The sequence below is a fragment of the Paroedura picta genome, chromosome 11 (assembly GCF_049243985.1).
Source record: "Paroedura picta isolate Pp20150507F chromosome 11, Ppicta_v3.0, whole genome shotgun sequence".
In the NCBI taxonomy this organism is placed as follows: domain Eukaryota; kingdom Metazoa; phylum Chordata; class Lepidosauria; order Squamata; family Gekkonidae; genus Paroedura; species Paroedura picta.
In genome coordinates, this window is record NC_135379.1 from 63757225 (window position 1) to 63774907 (window position 17683).

The following is a 17683-nucleotide window of genomic DNA, read 5'->3' on the forward strand; positions in this document are numbered from 1 at the left end:
GCAAACTTAATGAGCAGTCCCTCCACCCCCTCATCGAGATCATTAATAAATATGTTTAAAAGTACCGGACTGAGCACCGAGCCCTGAGGTACCTCTCTACTCACCTCTCTCCAGTCTGATGAAACACCATTGACAACAACTCTTTGAGTGCAGTTCTCTAACCAATTTTCTATCCACCTAACTATCTGAAAATCCAGATTGCACTGCTTCAATGTATCCATCAGAACATCATGAGGAACCTTATCAAAAGATTTACTAAAATCCAAGTAAACGACATCAACCGAATTTCCACGATCCAGCAAACCTGTTACTTGGTCAACGAAGGAAACCAGGTTGATCTGACAGGACCTATTGCTCCCGGCCTGACGCGGTGAGAGGCGCTTTGCGCCTCTCGCCACGTCAGGCCGCTGCCTCCAAGAGCCGCCGAACAACAGGGCCGCCGCCACGAAAACGCCACCCAGGGGAGGCCCCGCCATCAGGATGCCGCAACTCGCCACAAATGTAAGTGTCTAGCGCCCGCTGTATTCCACATACAGTGGGCTTTATTACTAGTCCTTAATAAAACCAAAACTAGTGAGGGAGCTGGGAGTGGGCAAGGTTCCCTTGGACAAGCCCATAATCATGCACCAGGTGGATGGGGCTCCGGTGGGGGAGAAAGCGATCACGGAAGCCATGGCCCCTTTAGTCATGAACATAGAGGACCACTGGGAGAGGATCTCCTTAACCATTGACCCTATCACCAGGTTTGCCATTCTGTTAGGCATGATCTGGCTGCACACTCATTGCATGAGTTCGTACTGAAGAGCCAGCTCTCCTATTACAACTTGACCTAGGATATGGTGCCACGCCTCAGAAGGGCTGCCATAGCTGAGGGGCAGAGCCTCCCCTGGCACCCATTAACCTCGTCTACCCACCTCTTTGGGTTTCAGGGACAGTAAACAATGTTGTTACTGCCAAGGTTTTCATCTTACAGGAAAAGGAACAACTTTGTTTTTCTCCCTCCCCAAGTTTGTACTACTGAACTAAAAGTGACTAAGAGGTCCAGTAGAACCAGCAGCAACACACATCCCCTCCAGCAGACAAGCACAGATCAACTAACAGGGCAAAACATAGTGTTTGCAGAGCCACTATGTGGATGAGAGCCAGAATGAATGTTGCCCTTTATAAACACTACAGCCCCTTTAAGCAGCTGCATGAACGCAAACCTGTCCAGGGCTGACTTACAGCAGTGGTCCCCAACCTTTTTATCACCGGGGACGGGTCAATGCTTGACAATTTTACTGAGGTCCGGTTGGGGGGTTGTCTTTTGCTGAGGGACGTCACCACCCCCGCCTGAGCCCCTGCTCCACTTGCTTTCATGGAATCATAGAATCATAGAGTTGGAAGGGGCCATACAGGCCATCTAGTCCAACCCCCTGCTCAACACAGGATCAGCCCTAAGCATCCTAAAGCATCCAAGAAAAGTGTGTATCCAACCTTTGCTTGAAGACTGCCAGTGAGGGGGGGCTCACCACCTCCTTAGGCAGCCTATTCCACTGCTGAACTACTCTGACTGTGAAAATTTTTTCCTGATATCTATCCTATATTGTTGTACTTGCAGTTTAAACCCATTACTGTGTGTCCTTTCCTCTGCAGCCAACAGAAACAGCATCCTGCCCTCCTCCACGTGACAACCTTTCAAATACTTAAAGAGGGCTATCATGTCCCCTCTCAACCTCCTTTTCTCCAGGCTGAACATTCCCAAGTCTCTCAACCTATCTTCATAGGGCTTTCCCACTGGCGTCCCTGACTTCCTGTTGCCCGCTGGGGGGCGCTGCCAGCAGTAGCTGTGCAGTGCCGCGCCAAGGGGGAGCCCCAGCCATGACAGCCACTGGAGAGCACCAAAGGTGAGCCAGCGGCAGAGTGGCAGGGCAGCCCCTGAGGCAGCAGGCAGGGAGGACAAGGAGGAGGCGCGGCCCGGTACCGACTGATCTACGGACCGGCACCGATCCCCGGACCAGGGGTTGGGGACCACTGACTTACAGAACTGATTCCTCATTCTGACTCCAAAGTACCGCCGACCCAGGGAGCCCCCGGCAGTCGCGCGAAGCGCGGCTGCCGGGGGTTCCCTGCCTGGCGGGCTGACGCGGCGAGAGGCGCAAAGCGCCTCTCGCCGCGTCAGCCCGCCCACGCCGAAAGAAGCTCGGACCAGCCTGCAAGAAGCCCGGACCTCCGCCGCCGCCGCGCCGCCGCCTGCCGTTCCCCTGCCGCCGCCGCCGCCCGGCTCTCCCCGCCCTGCTGCCGCCGAGGGGCCGGGCCCGCTGGCCAGCAGGGGCAGGAGCGTCGGCGGACAAGCGCCGGCCGAAGGGGACGCGCAGGCGGCCGGCAGGAGCAGCAGGAGGCGGCGGCGCCGGAGGAGGAGCGAAGCCCCGGCCGCTGCCATGCCTGGCCGCGAGAGCGTCGAGAAGTCGACCCTCGGACCAGCCTGCAAGAAGCTCGCCGCCGCCGCTGAAGGAGCCGCAGACCAGCACGCCGAAGACCACTGTAAGGTCCTAGCGCCCGCTGCATTCCCCTGCAGCGGGCTTGATTACTAGTTACATTTATAAATCAGGTATCTTGAGGTTTGCATCCACTACCACTATTCAAGTCTTTGGCTGTCGCAGCTCTTATTTACTAGCAGGTAACATATCCTCTTACCTAAATCCTAACAAATCATTTTTGCATGCTGGGGCAACCATTCTAAAAGAGCACCAGCGTGACAAAGTTTCAGTGGGAAACTGAGCTGCAGTTAAGCTATCGCGCTTAGTAGCAAAGGGCAAAACTTAGTCCCTGCCCTCCTCAACTATTAAGAAAAAGACAGCTATATCAGGGTAAGAGTTCGGAGCGTCTGCTGGCTTAAAAGACAAAACACAAAAACAATAAATAAGGGAACAGAATCCACTTACAGAACCCCAATATCTATTTGGCAGCAGCCAACATGCAGATGAAGAGTCCACAGCTATTAACGTCTCCATTTCACCAAACTAAATTCTTTATTAACTCAGGAGCAGAAGGGTACATTCCAGGAAGAGCGTGTGCAGTGCTCTCAAGGTGCTTCTAACTATGGCGACTCCCATGAAGCCACTTCCACTTCGCTCCGGGGATTCTACTCGGGTTGGTGCGGGGAGGGGACCTGGGGCGTGTGCAGCCCCTGCCCTGCCAATAAGAACTCAAAGAGTTAAAAGAGATTTAAATTAGGTGCAAGTGAATAAAGCAGGCTACAGAGTGAAAATTAGCATGCCATTAGCTTGAGTGCTCCCAGAAAAGGCTGGAATTTCGAATTCACTGCAGGCGAAGAGGTGGTGGCTGAGGAAATTAAAGGGCAATTTCTGTAGTGTGATCTCTAAGAAGAATGCAGGGCTAATAAACCTCACAAACCTTTCCTGTTTGCTAACCTCTGGTTTCCAAATCGCAGCTCGAGCCAGATAAAGGCTTGTTTGTTTTTTTGTTTGTTTTCACGTTAATCAGTCTTGAGGTCTTCCTCCTGGGTTATCTGCTCCAAGTTCAATGCTTGGAGGCGAATCCTCTACTTCTCCCACAGCATTCTGGTATATTCATGTTGCTCCAGGTGTTTACTCAGCTTTTCTACAATCTTTTTCAAGCCTGCTTTGCTCCAAGGTTTTGGGAAAGATCACAGTAAAGCCTGGCTAGCTGCTCCAAGGATGAGAATATCTCAAACGTCTAGTCCACATGGCAGCCATTCTCCTGACCCCTTTCCCCATGGCAGCCATTTCTCTTCCTACGCCCACTGGTATCAGTGCTAGAAAACTGTTATGTCAATACACTGTTGTAGCAATAGATGCAGCAAGTTCTCTGAATTCTCAGAATTCCAGCCCCTTCCCACTTTCAAGGGAAAAAGCATATCTTTATAAGGGAAGGGGCTAGAAACTTACTTCTCTTGAGATGAAAGCTGGGAAGTCAATGAGCCTACTACATTTAGAGGTACAACAACGTAGCAATATAGTAATTGTATAAAACAGGGGTAGTCAAACTGCGGCCCTCCAGATGTCCATGGACTACAATTCCCATGAGCCCCTGCCAGTGTTCGCTGGCAGGGGCTCATGGGAATTGTAGTCCATGGACATCTGGAGGGCCGCAGTTTGACTACCCCTGGTATAAAAGGTAAAGGTATCCCTTGTGCAAGCACCGAGTCATGTTTGACTCTTGGGGTGAAACCTTCTAGCATTTTCTTGGCAAACTCAATACAGGGTGGCCTTGCCAGTGCCCTCCCCAGTAATAGTATAGCGCTGGTTTTATTTTTAATACAAAAGCCCTGGTAGCCCAGCAGAGGGATGTGGTAACTTCTGGGATTCTAGGGCAGGAAATCCCGCCCTGTGGAAATCATATTGCTGCTACATTTTATCTACAGCCTCACCAGCAACTGAGAAACCACAGAATCTCATCTCTTTGTGAAAGACACCACACTCTGTCTGCTGAAGAGGAGACAACTGAGAGGGGATCTGATGACCATCTTCAAGTATTTAAAAGGCTGCCATATAGAGCAGCGGGCCACACCCTTTTTCAGGTTGTGGCCTGCTGCCAAGGGGTGGGGGGAGAGGGTGACCCCCCCCCGTGCAACACATGCGTGGACCTGACGCACATGTGTGTTGGCGCCCAGCGGGGGTGCAAACATGTACGTGTGACAGTTTCACGCATGCGGGGGGCTGCCGCACATGTACGTTTGCGCCCCCACCAGGAGTGCAAACACGCATGTGTGGCGGCTCTGTGCATGCGCGCATACACGAAAGTGCCACACCACATACGTTTGCACACCACTGGGCGTAAAAGCACATGTGCAGCAGGTCCATGCATGCGCGTTTGCACCGACGGCGGCCGTGCTTCCTCTCCCTCCCCTCCTGCAGCAAGAAGCTCACGGCCTGACAAGCTTCTCGTTCTGGGGGGAGGCGGGGAGAGGAAGCCGCGGCCCACTGCCAAAGCTCTCGCGGCCCGGCACTGGGCCACAGACCAGGGGTTGGGGACCACTGAATAGAGGATGGAGCAGAATTGTTCTCTCTTGCCCCAGAGGGACAGACCAGAACAAATGGGATAAAATTAATTCAAAAGAAATTCCATCTAAACATCCGGAAGAAGTTCCTGACAGTTAGAGCGGTTTCTCAGTGGGACAGGCTTCCTCGGGAGGTGGTGGGTTCTCCATCTTGGGAAATTTTAAACAGAGGCTGGAGAGCCATCTGACGGAGAGGCTGATTCTGTGAAGGCTCAGGGGGGTGGCAGGTTATCGTGGACTAGAACTGAAGCCCATTTTATCCTTGAATAAAATGGGCGCTAGCAACCGCTGGCCGGGGAAACCTACGGAGGGCGAAAGCTTCCCGGGGCTGAGCTCTGCGCAGGCAGGCGTTGCCGATGTGGGGCATTGTCCCGGGCGATCTTGGGAGCGGGGAGAAGGCCGCTGGGCAGGCGGGCAGCCACGTGGGTTGTCGAGCGTTCTACCGGGGCGTGGAAGAGCATCGGTGCGGCTGCGACTCAGGAAGGCTGGTGTTGGGGTGGGAGAAGGGTGCGCGGTCCTCCGGCCAGCTTACCGGAGCTGCAGGCGAGATGCACCATGTTGGAGACGCTGCCGCGGGGACGCAGGGCAGGGCGAGGGGCGGGGCCATGGCCAGGGCAATCAGGCATGTGCGGGAGTTCGCGCATGCCCATTTCAGTCCAGTGCCGTGGTGGAGGCTGCGCAGGGTGCGCGGCCTAGCCGCGCCGCCGGGGTAAGGGGAGAAAAGGGCCATGGAGGCGGAGGACGGTGTCATGGTAAGTTGGGTCGCGGCCACAGTCCTGGGAAAGGGACGGGGTGGGTGCGGGAAGGCGGCGGCTCGAGAGGCGGCTGGCGGGCATCGGGTTCTCGTGGGGGGAGGGGGGTCGCGGAAAGGGGTCGGGGATCGAGAGGGGTAGTTGGCGGTGGGTGGGTGGGTGCGTGTGTGCGTTTTGGGGGCAGGAAGCAGCAGTGGCGCGGAAGATTCAAGGGGGGGTTAGTTGGGGGTGGGTAGGCACGTGAGTGCAGGGGGCGGGAAAGGAACAGGGAGGCCGCTCCTTTCCCAATGGGGAGGAGTGGTCGCCGGGAGGACTCACCAGCTCGGCGGTCTGTTCCTTCTGTTCCAAGTTATTATCCCAGACAGGGCCCGCCCTAACTCCTCCCCAGGTGCCCTTACCGCTTTATTTAATCCGCTCCACAGGAGCGGTTAAAGATGAGTGATAGGGATGTGTGTGTCCTGCATAGGCAGGGGGTTGGACTAGATGACCCATGAGGTCCCTTACAACTCTATTATTCTATGATTTTATGCTATCCAATACTACCCTGATCAACGAAGAATGAAGATTTGCACCATAGAAATGAAGAATTGTACAGATAATCTGCAATAAACAGAAGTGATCGTGAAAACCCTGGCCAAGGAAGTATATCAGTACAAGCAAAACAACAGCCACACAAGCACAGATAATGCCTACTTCCCTGCAGAGTTTTGTTTTCGATGCAACAATGACCACAACTAAAACCACCTGAAGTGTTTGTATGTTAAGCGGAGGGTGGGAAAGTACCAGAATGGTAAAAGCCAGGGAGTGACCTGAAGAATCAAATGCCCCTGCTCAACAGCTGTTTCCTACATCCTAAAAGGAGTATGTGGAGCCATCTGCGTCTTACATTTTTTATTTTAAAATTCTGTAAAGAAAAAGCTTGTTTCTTAGCTGAAGCAGGATGATGAGAGATTCAAAAAGTTGTACAATGCAAGGCAGAGAAAATGGTTCTGGCTACGCTTTCTTCACAAGCCTGTTATTATCTGCTGTCAAGGCACACACCAGTTTTTTTTTTTATTGCCCTGGAGGTGTCATATGATTGAACCAGTAATACAGGCTTCACATTTCCTGTGGTTAAGGAAAGTTCACGCCTCCTTCAGGATTTAAGCCAATTCATGCAAGGCTAGGGTTTCTTCCCCCCTGTCTGGCAACCTGAAGGGAAAGATAAACACAGAATGTTCTAATGAGTGATGTGGATTGCACTTGATGCTTTTAAAACACTAACAAACAGAGGTAGGTCACCCAAATAAGTACTGCTCTGCCTATCTGCACAAGCCGGCTACACTTTTGAAGCAGTAATGGATACTGCAAGCTTAAGGAAAGTTACAACCACCCTGTTCCATGAAAAACTGAGTGCTGCCTGTGGGCAGAGCAACCCTGTAATCGTAACAACTGCTAATCTCCAGCAGTCAAAATACAAATACCACTAAACTAGAGGCAGAAGTTGTATTGACACATATCTTCCAGTGCTCCTGACACCAACAGATAATTTTGAAACAAAAACAGACACTCTATGAAGGCCAATGGAAAAGCCTTTGCAATATTATGCCAGCCCTGACCTAGATGGTCTCAACGGAGCTCTGATTAACATGAACACAAACTCGGATGGGAGACCAAGAAGTCCAGGGACACCATGCAGAAGTAGGCCATGGAAACTGAGTAGCTCTGGCTTTGAAAACCCTACAAGACTGCCCTCAGTCTGCTGGAGAATCACAGCACATTCCACGACTGGCTTGACAAACAGGATGACGATACCAGGTTTGTATTGCAGCTAAATGCTAAGAATAGTTTTTGGGATGTTATAGTTATCAAGAAGGTTTTCATGTGTTTATGCAAAATACACACTGATCCAAATGTGTTTCTCAGGTTCCCTGGCTACAATCCATTTCACTTGAAGAATAATTTGCCACATAGCCAGCTTTTAAGGCTAAGGAAAAACTGAACTACTGCACTGGATTTCCACAGGACTTGGAACAGAATTTGGTTAACTAGAGGAAACTCAGGTCAGGCAAAATCTGCTTATTCGAAGGCCACTCATTATAACAAAGGGTTCTGTTATAAAAGTGTGGGGGGGGACTGACTTAGGGAGACTTGCCTGCAGCCTAACCTTCAATCATTTAAGTGCTAGATTGAGAAGAGAAAGTGGAGTTTACGGTATGATATTCCTATGAGTGATAAGTAATCTATCATCTCATTCGATAGAACACTTAAACTGAAAGATTGATAGAACACCTAAACTGAAAGATGCACAGGAATACATAAAAAGGAAAAGGTATCCCTGTGCAAGCACTGGGTCATGTCTGACCCTTCGGGTGACGCCCTCCAGCGTTTTCATGGCAGTTTCAATACGGGGTGGTTTGCCAGTGCCTTCCCCAGTCATTACCGTTTACCCCCCAGCAAGCTGGGTACTCATTTTACTGACCTCGGGAGGATGGAAGGCTGAGTCAACCTTGAGCTGGCTGCTGGGATCGAACTCCCAGCCTCATGGGCAGAGCTTTCAGACTGCATGTCTGCTGCCTTACCACTCTGCACCACAAGAGCCTCTGTTTCAGGAATACATACAGACCTGATAATTCACAACTAATCCTGCCATCCTGCAATCCAGTCTATCTACAGCACATTTTTCTTGTGGAAAAATACTTACTCTAAGCTTACAAGCAGCACGAACTATGACAATAAGCAATACATTTTCAATCACTTTGCTTCATGCAACTCTTTTTTGTGGTATATATTCTTAAGTGAATACAACAACAAATGAGAATATAAACACAACCCAACAACTGATTAAGGTACCACAAAAGTCAAACAAGATCCATGTTAAAAATGAATTAAACAAAATAAAGCTATGTATTCATTGTGCACTTAAAAACAGCCTTTGAATTTAGCATACAGATAGAAACCACCAGACTAACGAACCCTCAATGTACATTACTGAATACAAATCAATAACCACAGGTTGACAGCATAAAAATGACCACAAACAGAATAAACAGTCCCATGGGACTACTACACGAGTACATAGATACACAAACATACCAGGAAGAATTGTTGGTTGGAATAAAAAGCCAAAATAGATGTTCTTGCACATTTTCTAGTGTGTGGCCTATTGGTGCTCTTATTAGAAACATGGATCTTACCCTATGATTTCCATGCTCACATATAAAAATGTAAATCATATCTAATTTTGCAGTTCATTCCCTTGTGCAATAAGGGTGCCATGTGGGTATGCATTACAAAATGTGTAAGAATCATTCATCACTTATTTTGTTCTTTTTTGGTTTATTAGTAAAACAAAGGTTGAGCCCAAGGATACCTTTAAGACCAGCAAAGTTTTTTTCAAGAGCAATCAAGTTTTATTCAACCCACCCACTGGCTCATTTTCCAGTTCTCACACTGACTGTCTTGGGAAGGTTCACAACAAGCAGATGGGCAGCAAGGGAAATCAGCAGCAGCAGGCTTCATCAGGAGATTTAGGCCTTGGCAGCTGTCCCACTTCAAGGCATGCTGAGACAGACCCTGGATTAGGGAGCTACCCCCCCCCCATCACAACCTCCTCCCAGTGAGTCTCACAGCCAAGATGAGCAACAAAGCAAGGTACAGAAGAGAAAAATCCCACCTGCTAAACCCATTAACACACTGTAGAACAGCATAAACTTGTCCTGAACAGGACCACTGCTGTGGAATGAGTTTTAAAAGTAATGCAGGTGCTTTGCCATGGCCACAGAGGCCCCCACAGGAGTGGCGGGATAGAAATATAATAAATATAAATAAAAAGGCAGGTGCAGAATTAATGCTGCTCTCGAGTTCAGCAGGAATGTTTTAACTTGTGCTAGTATAACTGATGCAGTCCCTCAGAACAAGGGGAGGGCATGCAGCATATGGAGTGCTGCCACCTTCACAGCTCTAATTCTGGCCCCCAAATGTTACAGCTGCACAGATCCCCAGCACGGGTTTATCAGCAGGATCTGCCCACAGCAGGGGCTCATTTGGTATATGACAGCCCGCCAGCCAGCATAACTGAAGCACAGGTGAGGACTGTAATGCTTTTCCTAACAGATCTTCCAAACAGACACTTGTCTCATAACATTTTCCTGACAGATTCAGGTCGGCAGCCATGTTGATCTAGAGCAGAAGAACAAAGCTTGAGTCCAAGGGCACTTTTAAAACCAACCAAGTTTTATTCAAGGTATAAACATTCGTGTGCATGCACACTTAAAGGGGACACTGGACTCAAACATTGTTCTACTGTCCTGACAGGTACTCAAAGGGGCTTCCAAATGTACAGATGAAACCATAAACATCCAAAGCAACAGATCTAAACATACAACAGCAGACTGAGCAGCCCTTATTTCTAGAAATCACCCAGAAAGGCAATTTTCACAAACATTCTTGTGAACTGAGAAGACTGGGGCTGCAAAGAAGCCAAAATATAGTCAGTATATAAAAGAGCAAGTACATGGAAATATCAACATAAATATATATTTTTAGTTTTGTACATATTATGCAATTATGATTACTTCACTTGTAACTATAAAGGCCAATTCTCTACATAGGCAAATAAGCTTCCTAACTGACCCCTGAAAGCAAATACATTAGAGGTCAAATCTGAAAGATCAAATAAGCTGCTGGAGGAAGAGGCTATGGCTCAGGGATACAGCATATACTTGGCCTCAGGTTCAGTCATTTGGTAAAAGATCATGTGGTGGATGCTATGAAAGAGAGCCACTGCCTGTATGAGCAGATCATACTGACCATGGTAGAGAAGGGTATGATTCAACGTAACGTGATTTCCGGTGTTTATCCAGTAGCCTTGGACAATATGAACGAAGGTAAGTTAACTGGTATCAACAAGCTTCAGATTATGCAAGCATACCAATACCACAAGAATCCACAAAGAAAAGGAACAGAGAAAGCCGTGCTGGCTCACACAGTCCAAGGATACTGCAGACTTCAAGCAGACTGGCTCTGCAAAACAGATTTCAAGAGGCACCAAAATCTTTTGGCCCAAGGAGGAACAGGAAATAGGAAAATCTACAGTATCTCTTCGGAGTATGTTTTAAACAGCAGCATAGTTGCCGGTTAATTTCTTAAATTAAAAAGGGAACTGCAGTCTTAGGTCTGCCACTTGATATAAACTAGACGTCCTACTCCCAGGATCAGAAAGCCCAAGTGCCAAAGGCTATTTACTGGTTGAGAGAAGGGTCTCCGTTTTCCTCACCATTCCACAGCAGAGTTTATACAGCAGCAAAAGTTCCTCATTTCTAAAGATTCATTGTTTCATTAAAATTGACAACAATGAGATTGTGCCCTTGTCAATAAAATATTTGGGAAGGTTGGCAATTTCAACATTTTTTTCACATGATTATCCCAAGAAGTTGCGTGTTGGGGTACATGTATGTTTCATCAATTTTCAAACGGGGAATACGGAATAATGTCTTATTATTACAAGCTTTACTTAGACATTGTAGCCAGCATTCCTCTCCTATAACACAGGACAATAAGGGAACAGCAGAAACATAAGTCATGCAGCCACTTAAAAAAAATGAAACAACATTAAAGCACTTACTTTTTCCTCCCATGCTTTTGCATGTTTCACTACAATCTCATATTAAAACTCAGAGGCAAGGAAGGCTGAGAATCTCTTTACCAGCTGAACAAAATGTGGTCTCAGTTTTGGTACCTCCTGTGTTTCAGTTATTTAGCCTTTTGGTATGGCCAAAGGTGCAAGCTCTTAGGAGAACCAAAAGGCAAGAAACAACAGGCTCTTGGACTCTGACTGACAATCATGGAAGCTTTTGAAGGCAGTCATGGAAGGGGGAATATTGCAAAACACTCTAGGACAGTGGTCCCCAACCTTTTTATCACCGGGGACCAGTCAACGCTTAACAATTTTACTGAGGCCTGGGGGGGGGGGTAGTCTTTTGCCGAGGGACGTCGCCGCCGCCTGAGCCCCTGCTCCATTTGCTTTCCCGCTGGTGACCCAGACTTCCCGCTGCCCGCTGAGGGGCGCTACCAGCAGCAGCTGAGCAGTGCCACGCTGAGAGGGAGCCCCAGCCATGGTGGCCGCTGGAGAGCACGAAAGGCAGCAGAGTGGCAGGGCAGCCCCTGAGACAGCAGCCAGGGAGGGGGATGAGGAGGAGCTGCGGACCGGTCCCGACTGATCTGCGGACCGGTACCGGTCTCCGGACCGGGGGTTGGGGACCACCGCTCTAGGAGACACAATCTCTATGGCAAACCACAGAAATTTGGGGATCTTCTGGAGAACTGCAGATGTGGTGACCAGAGGTGACATAACCTTTTGTCACTTCCCATTTCCATTCAAACAAATATAATAATACATTTTACTATGTTGTTAATTTACCTGATTAACCGTGCAAGAAAGTGAAGAACTAAAGAGCCGCTTGATACAGTGAAGGAGGAGAGTGCAAAAGTTGGCTTCAAACTCAACACCAAGAAAACTAAGATCATGGCATCCAGCCCTCTCAATTCCTGGCAAATAGATGTGAAAGAAATGGAGGTAGTGACAGATTTTATTTTCCTAGGTTCCAAGATCACTGCAGCTGGGGACTGCAGCAAAGAAATTAAAAGTCACTTGCTCCTGGGGAGGAAAGCTATGGCAAATCTAGACTGCATCCTAAAAAGCAGAGACATCACCCTGCCAACAAAAGTGCATCTAGGCAAGGCTATGGTCTTCCCAGTTGCAATGTATGGCTGCGAAAGTTGGACCACAAGGAAGGCTGAGCGTCAAAGAATTGAGGCTTTTGAACTCTGGTGCTGGAGAAGACTCTTGCGAGTCCCTTGGACTGCAAGGCAAACAAACCGGTCAGTCCTAGAGGAGATCAGCCCTGCCTGCTCCTTAGAAGGCCCGATCCTCAAGATGAAACTCAAATACTTTGGCCACCTCATGAGAAGGAAGGACTCCCTGGAGAAGAGCCTAATGCTGGGAGCGATTGAGGGCAAAAGAAGAAGGGGACGACAGAGATTGAGGTGGCTGGATGGAGTCACTGAAGCAGTCGGTGCAAACTTAAATGGACTTCGAGGAATGGTAGAGGACAGGAAGGCCTGGAGGATCATTGTCCATGGGGTCGCGATGGGTCGGACACGACTTCGCAACAAACAACAACTACCATGCAGGCCAATAGAAATCCAAAGATAAAAACCTGAAATGGAACTAACAAGTCAGAGACTACCAAGGACAATAGTAAAATTCAAACACATGAGCTGATAACTACATCCATGGCATGATTTGTGTGAAAACAGCTTTCAGCACCCTCAAGGGGGTTATGTTTTTGTTGAGGGGGGAGGGGCTAACTAAAGTATGTACATGCTATGTCACATTTAAATGTTTACAAAAACAATTTCCACATAAAGTTTTGGATATAACATTTAAATCACACTTGCTTTGATTTTCCCCCAAATCAAATATTTTGAGTTGTAACTTTCTAGCTTTGTTTACTAACTGCAAGTCAAAATAAGGATGCCAAATCAATTCACACATGTTAGGGCATCTGATGTTTCTAGAAAGATTTGCCTTAAAGTTTTCCAGCTCCAATTGATCCAGAAACCTCTCATGCTCTATATATGCTCATAGTCAGCAGCACAGAAGAATGCATGGATAAGTAATGGACAATATATATATTCTATAACCAAGCCCAGGATCAAAGCAACAAAAAGGCAATTAAAAAATTCCTTGTCTTAGTTCAGCTGACTGCAAACACTGTCTCTGTTTGCTTCCTAAGCAAACTGAATGTTCATGAACCTTCAATTACCATCACATAAAAGGCCAGCCAATCTTCTGACATTAATTGCATGATTAATCGTTACCTTCTGCCCAGACAGAGAAAGACTGGGCAGAACAGAGCCTTGTGCTCTGCCACACCTCCTCTGGAGAGGAGGCAGGACTTTTAAAAGAAAATAATAGACAGGATATCGTTTTGTTAAAATACAGTTCTATATGTCAGCTGGAATGTAAATCATATTCATAAACAAATACTAGAGTTATGGGCTTTAAATACCTAATTATAAATCACTCTGCATCTTTTTGTATTTACATAAGCAAGGAATAATAGAACATTGGGATTGGGGGACAGAACCCTGAACTGAGAATTATACAAAGGAATTTTTAAGTCTGTTGAAAGTGAATTGCTTTCATTTACCTCCTATAACTCATACTGGAAATCTTCGTTTCTTCCTAATCATACACAATGGATATACAGGTAGCTACCTACAATATCCCACAACTCTAACTCTGCCAGGTACCTACCATTATTGCCAGACAGAGGATGCAAAACTCCTGAAAAATATTATTTAGATAGTACAATCATGGAACCTTACAGAACAATCTAAGACAGACAGATCCCTGAGAAGCTGGAAAACAGGGGAAAATATATACACCTATCTTTCATTATTTAGAAACTGAACTTCAAAAATGTCAAAAACAGTTGACTAAGATCTTTGAACTGCTTTACTTTTAAAACACTCTTTTAGAAGTAGCAAGGATTTATGGTGCCCCATGGCCCACAGTCTCAAGTCTCGGGGTTGCACTCCTTCCTTCCTTCCTGTCTCTCCCCTGTTCTTCTACAATGTGCTCCCCAACTCAGGAGACCAACGGCAAGTAAACACTCCAGTGACAATATCTGATAAGTTTGGAGCTGATGGGCTACACTCACCAAGACTAGCCTCTACATATAAAACTGACATCATCCTGGGGAAGTCCAAAGAGAATCAATGCAATATCCAAGAACAGAAGAGCATGGCCAAAAAGAAAGAAAAAGAATAATATGGTATTTACTGCTGAAACTGCCAGCAAGTGCAGCCAATAGAAACCACCACTCAGAGAAAGAGTAGAGATTGGACATCAAACAGAAGTGCAATAAAATAAATGCAAATGAAATAAGCATGTGGTCCTTTTGTAGTGGTTACAGCTTACTGAAAAACAGCCCCTCCTACACTGATAGTCCCTTGATTTTGCTGGGAATTTATATTAATTTTGTATTAGAATGCCCATTAATTTTGAGGACATTTATGTACTTTTAAATTATCAGCCTGTCTTTTGGAGCTAACTGATGGTCAACAAAATGGCCCCTCCAATCCCTTACTACAGCTAAAAGACGTATAATAACATTAGAGAAATAAATGTCCACCTTCTATAAACCAGTGGCTTAAGGACCTAATAAGTATATAAATATTTGAACACATGGCATACTGACAATTGCATATGGACTTTCTTCTAGGTATTGGGAAATCTTGCATAGAAACTTATGTATAGATCTGCCTTCATTGTTTCATATATTCCCCTACCCCTTTCTCCCTGCATATTTCTAGATTTTGAGGGCTCCCCTCTTTTCCTCCTTTTTTCCAAAAGAATAAAATAAAATAATCAACAGAAGCAAAATTTAAGGAGGTATCAAAATTATGAATTCTATTTCAGCATAAAATATCTCATACTTTCACCTTTGCATTACTAGTAAAGCAAAGTGTTATCACAGCCAATCCCACCATACATGCCGAGAACATTAATTAAAATCTGTACACCGCCCGTGGCGCCGCGGGCGCCACGGACTAAATAAGACAGTAAGAGGTTCTGGGGCGGGATGTGTCCGGGATGAGGAAGGGTCCAGATTGGACCCTTCCTCATGACAGACAATCAGAGGGACCAATCGGCAGGCGCAAAGCGCCTGCCGATTGGTCCCTCTGATTCCCGCCGCCAGCAACTGCGAGCCGCGCGCAGCGCGGCTCGCAGTTGCTCCTTTGCCGCTGGCCTGAAGCAGCGTCAGGCCGGGGAAAGGCTCCAGAGAGCCTCGGGTGGGGGGGTGGCCGGGCCTGCCTTTCCCCGGCCGAAGGAGCAGCTTCGCAGCGTCGGAGACGCTGCGAAGCCGTTCCTGCGCCCGGGGAAAGGCTCCAGACAGCCGCGGGTGGGGGGGTGGCCGGGCCCGCCTTTCCCCGGGCGCAGGAACGGCTTCGCAGCGTCGGAGACGCTGCGAAGCCGTTCCTGCGCCCGGGGAAAGGCTCCAGAGAGCCGCGGGTGGGGGGGTGGCCGGGCCCGCCTTTCCCCGGCCGCAGGAGCGGCTTCGCAGCGTCGGAGACGCTGCGAAGCCGTTCCTGCGCCCGGGGAAAGGCTCCAGAGAGCCGCGGGTGGGGGGGTGGCCGGGCCCGCCTTTCCCCGGCCGCAGGAGCGGCTTCGCAGCGTCGGAGACGCTGCGAAGCCGTTCCTGCGCCCGGGGAAAGGCTCCAGAGAGCCGCGGGTGGGGGGGTGGCCGGGCCCGCCTTTCCCCGGCCGCAGGAGCGGCTTCGCAGCGTCGGAGACGCTGCGAAGCCGTTCCTGCGCCCGGGGAAAGGCTCCAGAGAGCCGCGGGTGGGGGGGTGGCCGGGCCCGCCTTTCCCCGGCCGCAGGAGCGGCTTCGCAGCGTCGGAGACGCTGCGAAGCCGTTCCTGCGCCCGGGGAAAGGCTCCAGAGAGCCGCGGGTGGGGGGGTGGCCGGGCCCGCCTTTCCCCGGCCGCAGGAGCGGCTTCGCAGCGTCGGAGACGCTGCGAAGCCGTTCCTGCGCCCGGGGAAAGGCTCCAGAGAGCCGCGGGTGGGGGGGTGGCCGGGCCCGCCTTTCCCCGGCCGCAGGAGCGGCTTCGCAGCGTCGGAGACGCTGCGAAGCCGTTCCTGCGCCCGGGGAAAGGCTCCAGAGAGCCGCGGGTGGGGGGGTGGCCGGGCCCGCCTTTCCCCGGCCGCAGGAGCGGCTTCGCAGCGTCGGAGACGCTGCGAAGCCGTTCCTGCGCCCGGGGAAAGGCTCCAGAGAGCCGCGGGTGGGGGGGTGGCCGGGCCCGCCTTTCCCCGGCCGCAGGAGCGGCTTCGCAGCGTCGGAGACGCTGCGAAGCCGTTCCTGCGCCCGGGGAAAGGCTCCAGAGAGCCGCGGGTGGGGGGGTGGCCGGGCCCGCCTTTCCCCGGCCGCAGGAGCGGCTTCGCAGCGTCGGAGACGCTGCGAAGCCGTTCCTGCGCCCGGGGAAAGGCTCCAGAGAGCCGCGGGTGGGGGGGTGGCCGGGCCCGCCTTTCCCCGGCCGCAGGAGCGGCTTCGCAGCGTCGGAGACGCTGCGAAGCCGTTCCTGCGCCCGGGGAAAGGCTCCAGAGAGCCGCGGGTGGGGGGGTGGCCGGGCCCGCCTTTCCCCGGCCGCAGGAGCGGCTTCGCCGGCCTTCTCCTGGGAACTGCGAGGGCCGAAGACCAGCAGACAGCAACCAGGACCAGCGCAAGGTTTGTAAGTGGACCTGGGGTTCTGACTGGCCTTGGGAGGCAGGACCGCGGCGCTGCTTCTCGGGGGGGGGGGGGGGGTTCTGAGAGAGGGGGTGGGTGGGTGGCTGAGAGTGTGTCCCTTACCCTGCCCTCTTCTCCCCTTTCAAACCCCCTCCAAAGACTGCAGGTATTCCCCCCCCCAAACCCACACTCACTGCTAGCGCCCATTGCATTTAGAACTGCAATGGGCTTGATTACTAGTACAGTATAAAATAATAGCCACCCCACAGCAACAAAGATTCTAGCATGAAAAAGGGAGGAGGGTGACAACAGGAACAAGGGCAGTCAGAGGAGGATAAAAATGAAACTCCAAAAAGCCATATTAATTAACAGAAGACAATAAACAACATTAACTCCCAGCCACAACAGTATGCCTGGAGAAATTGCCTAAAACTCAGTAGCGTAGGCACCAAATAAATTAGACAGAGAATCCCATAAGCAACCCCTCAAAACTGAAAAAACCTATCCCTAATTGCCTCAAGTTTGAAGTTTGCCCTCCCTGAGCCCCCGGGGAGGGCGGTATATAAATATAATAAATAAATAAATAAGGTAGAAGCAGACAGAAGAGTGCCTCTGAACTGAATCTTAACAAC

General features: G+C 49.6%; 1 protein-coding gene across 5 annotated transcripts in view; it reads right to left on the reverse strand.

The window, feature by feature from the left end:
* Nucleotides 1-17683, reverse strand: part of PTPN3 (protein tyrosine phosphatase non-receptor type 3) — a 122788-nt gene that overhangs the window by 81476 nt on the left and 23629 nt on the right. The window contains exon 1 of one of the 5 annotated variants that reach the window (XM_077304049.1): nucleotides 2925-3064. The exons of the other annotated variants lie outside the window; for them this stretch is intronic. The gene's annotated coding sequence lies outside the window, so the exon portion shown is untranslated. Of the gene's footprint in view, nucleotides 1-2924; nucleotides 3065-17683 lie in introns of those variants that run through there. 5 annotated transcript variants of the gene reach the window in all.